At 34.7% G+C, this 4450-nt stretch overlaps 1 protein-coding gene across 1 annotated transcript in view; it reads right to left on the reverse strand.

The window, feature by feature from the left end:
• Positions 1-4450, reverse strand: part of LOC117949934 (histone H4) — a 19456-nt gene that overhangs the window by 4556 nt on the left and 10450 nt on the right. Inside the window, exon 2 of the mRNA XM_034880535.1 lies at positions 2531-2534. The gene's annotated coding sequence lies outside the window, so the exon portion shown is untranslated. The remainder of the gene's footprint in view (positions 1-2530; positions 2535-4450) is intronic.

Consider the following 4450-nt stretch of genomic DNA (forward strand, 5'->3'; position numbering starts at 1 on the left):
GACTGACTACACCAGCCCTCGGACGCTTCATTTATTTTCATTTTATGCAAATTTCAGTGTGCCGTTGCGCACACAGGATTGGCTGAGGTTTGTGGTTGACACTGAGCATGCGCAAACATAAATAATCCCTACGCTTCATAGTGACGACAGGCCACATGCCTTGCCTTGAATATTTATCCCCTTTTGTACGTTTTCCCCTGTTTTGTCACCAACAGAGGTGGATGTTAAAAGGTAGATGAGACCCAACATCATCTCCTGATAGATTGTTAGAGGCTACAGAAGTCTGGGACAAACTGAAAGTGTATGCTGTGAAGTTTAATATTTCCTAAAAATCTGTAATGCATTGTATTATTGACAACAGTGTATGTTAATTAAAGAAACATATGGAGCTGATACAGCTTGGTGGTTGAGACTGAGCATGCGCAAACGTAAATAAACCCTACACGTCGTGGTGGAGATAGTCTTGAATATTAATATTATCATGCTATTTCCCCTCTTTGTTGCAACAAAGGTGGATGTTAAAAGGTAGAAAGTGCATAAAAATAACTGATATTGCCCACATGAATAAGTTAGAGTTACTTCAGGTTATTATGGTGAGTGTAAGGTAAGGACCCATTTTTATATCTGGATCAACAACAACAACATGTCCAAGACATAAGGTGTGTGTGCGTGTGTGTGTGTGTGTGTGTGATATTGCCTCTGATATTTTATAGTAAATGTCTTTTTATAGCCATAGGTTGTATATATTAGTGTGTATATATTAGTTTTTATATTTAGTTTTGGCTGTTTTGTGTGTGTAAGCACATTGTGAGCAACGATGCTCTAGAGAAACATTCCTCGTATGTGTCCTCGTACCCGGCAAAATAAACCTGATTCTGATTTTATTGTTATTATTATGACGTTACGTTGTTATTGTTGTTTAAACTGTCTTTTCTTTGCTGCAATTTTTGCAATTTCAATTTCCTTGCGGGAGTCATCCCAAAAGGATGAATAAAGACAAGACTAAGTCTAATATTGTTGTTGTGGTTGTTTTGCATCTATGCCTCTATCCATGCATTTAATAATACATCTATCTATGCATTTATTTATGCATAGATAGATGCATTTCCATATGCATATCCCGTGTCAGAGTGACAGATATCTGTCTAGTGATCGGGATTAATCGGGCTGTCCTCCAGGCTGACGTTAGACCATCTTTTCTAACCCTTTTGTGTGCTTTTCCAATGTTTTTGCCGTTTTTTTCTGATTTATTTCTCACTTTTTCCAGCTTTTGGCACTTTAAAAAAAAAAACTGAGCTGGTTTAATAACAGGTTTTACACTTATTCTTGGAATTCATGGTCAACAAACCTCATTTATGTCAAATTATACATAGATTTTTAGTTAAAAAGGCAGACATTGTGAATTATTTTTGACTAATAGTTTGGATCAGAGGATGCTGAGTGGATCTCAGATGGGTAGATGTCAAAGTTTAGTCCGGATACGGTTTGGAAACCATTAAAAAAGAAGAATTCCAATTAAAGATAAAATAAAACACCCTGAAACACACCTGAAGAACGTTGTATGGAATCATCCATGTTATTTTTGGGCAATTTGGTTGAAAGAAATCCATATTTCTGATATAAAACACTTAGAGACCGGTCAGTTTGACCCGAGGACGACACAAGGGTTAAGTTAGGGTATTATAGAGAGATAGAGAGATAAATAGATATTTATTTATTGATCCCAAACAAATGGAAAATTAAGATGCTACAGCAGCACACGTACATTAGTCACACAACACAGAATATAAAAAAAAATGTAAATGAGATACTAGTAAAAAATATACATACACACAGTGTACATGAAATAATAAGAATAATAATAATAATAGGAATATAACATGAGAAGAACATTTAAGCACAAATATTTAAATATGTACAGGATGGGAAAACAAAAGTGTGCATCTGCTTGGAAACGTGCGTTTCGGCCTCTTCTGATCTTTCTGTGATGTTTTAAGCTTGTTTCTGTCATTTCAACAGTTTTATATTAAACAATATGATAATTGTATGCTAAAATGTAAATAAACCAGTTCTGCAGGTTTCACTTAGTGCAGCACTGTGGTGTTAAACTCTGGTTCCTTACTATGAAGAGATGGCTGAAGCACTCAGCAGTTTGAAGAGAAACCACAGAGATGAAATGTGACATTATTAAAGGAGTTGAGTCTTAACATGTTCATCCGTTCATGCACAAAACGTCACAACGTGTAAGTACCGCTGCTGACCAGCAGGTGGCGCTGTAGCTCCACGCTTCTCACCACCAGACTCCATGCAGAAAATCAACCATTTAATCAGACTGATTCTCTTGTATAAATAACAGTAATAATTCTCGTGTTATTACCTCAGATTGGAGGGCGCGTGCTCTCACAGCAGCGTCGGTTTCCCATTGAAAAGGATTCAGGGATTTTCAAAATAAAAGCTGATCTGATCCTGCAGAGGACTTCCCCGGATAGTCTCGGGATTCCCCCATAGACAGTGAAAGGAATGGACCAACAGGTCTGGACTGAGACCAGAGAAGTCTATTATTAATTTACACTGTTTATTTTTTAATGATTTATAATGTTTAAGCTCTCTTCCGGTGGTGTTGATTGATGATTGGTGTGTGCTTTTGTGTTTTTATATTTTTTATGAGTGTTTTCTGTGAACAAACAAAAATCATATGTTTTGTTATTATTACTTACTTTTTTTTTATTATTTTTTGTAAATACCTACTTTTATTTATTCATTTATATACTTATATTATTTTATACTGCAAGATTTGTAATTTTTTTATTTGAATTTATTTATTTCATTTTTTTTAAACTCTCATAAAAAAATGTTTAAATAGTTTTTGAATGTATTTATATATGACAACATGTACTAATATGTTATTATTAGTATGTATTATTACTTTTTAAATTATTTTTGTAATTTCTTACTTTTGTGAATTTATTTATTTTGGGGGATTTTGTGTTTTTATGTTAAGTGTTAAGCAGGCAAAGCAAGATTTTAATTTAAAATTAAATTTAAGATAACATTTTTTTTTAAACTCTTATAATTTTCAATAATTTTTTATTATGTTAATTTTATTTAAAAAAATGTTTTTTGAATGCATTTATTTATATAAAGTACATATATACATATACATATATATATATATATATATATATATATATATATATATATATATATATATATATATATATATATATATATTTGTATAAAATGTATAGTTGGATACTGATCACAATTTGTTGAATTAGTAACTTAAGCCATTGGAACTATTGCAATTTACACGTTAAACGTTATTTTTTCCATATATAATTCCATATATTTTGCAGTTTGCATTTTCAGCAAAATGGAGAACACTTGTGCACTTTTCCTGCTGACATTTGTACATTTTTGGAGAATAAATCATGAAGGTCGTGACCTTTGGACACTGGGAAATCCTTTCTCCCACTGATGATAACGTCTCCTCTGAGCCTCGTTGTTCTCTCTGAGTCACAGAAAGTTTGATGCAATCCAAATATTTGTGGAATTAGAGCCTTTAAACATGTCCGGGGGTTTTAAAGAAGACCCACGCAGCGTATCGGATGCAAAACACAACGAGATTATGACAATAAGATTTATAAATCAAGGGTTCAACATTAAAAAACAGGGATTGTGCCACAAAAAAACAGCTGAGTTATAGTTTATTAATGGATAGCGCTGAATTACTGCACTAAAAAACTACAAGGCCCATAAAGACAACTGTGAGCAGAGTGTAATGTGTAATATGTCTACATTGTTCTCTTATAATGTCTTTTTTTAACTCTATCCTTGCACTAATGGACTGATCTGCACCACCATGACACCCACTCTCCTGGAGGACCTCACCATGCAGACCACCCCCCCCCCTGTAGTGTGTGTACAGTGTGTAGTGTGTGTACAGTGTGAAGTGTACAGTGTGTAGTGTGTGTACAGTGTGTACAGTGTGTAGTGTGTGTACAGTGTGAAGTGTACAGTGTGTAGTGTGTGTACAGTGTGTAGTGTGTGTGCAGTGTGTAGTGTGTGTACAGTGTGTAGTGTGTGTACAGTGTGTAGTTTGTGTACAGTGTGTAGTTTGTGTACAGTGTGTACAGTGTGTAGTGTGTGTACAGTGTGAAGTGTACAGTGTGTAGTGTGTGTACAGTGTGTAGTTTGTGTACAGTGTGCAGTGTACAGTGTGTAGTTTGTGTATACTGTGTAGTTCATGTACAGTGTGTAGTTTGTGTACAGTGTGTAGTGTGTGTACAGTGTGTAGTTTGTGTACAGTGTGTAGTGTGTGTACAGTGTGTAGTGTGTAGTGTGTGTGTACAGTGTGTAGTGTGTGTACAGTGTGAAGTGTGTAGTGTGTGTACAGTGTGTGTACAGTGTGAAGTGTGCAGTGTGTAGTGTGTGTACAGTGTGTAGTGTG

This window comes from Etheostoma cragini, chromosome 9 (assembly GCF_013103735.1).
Source record: "Etheostoma cragini isolate CJK2018 chromosome 9, CSU_Ecrag_1.0, whole genome shotgun sequence".
Lineage (NCBI taxonomy): Eukaryota > Metazoa > Chordata > Actinopteri > Perciformes > Percidae > Etheostoma > Etheostoma cragini.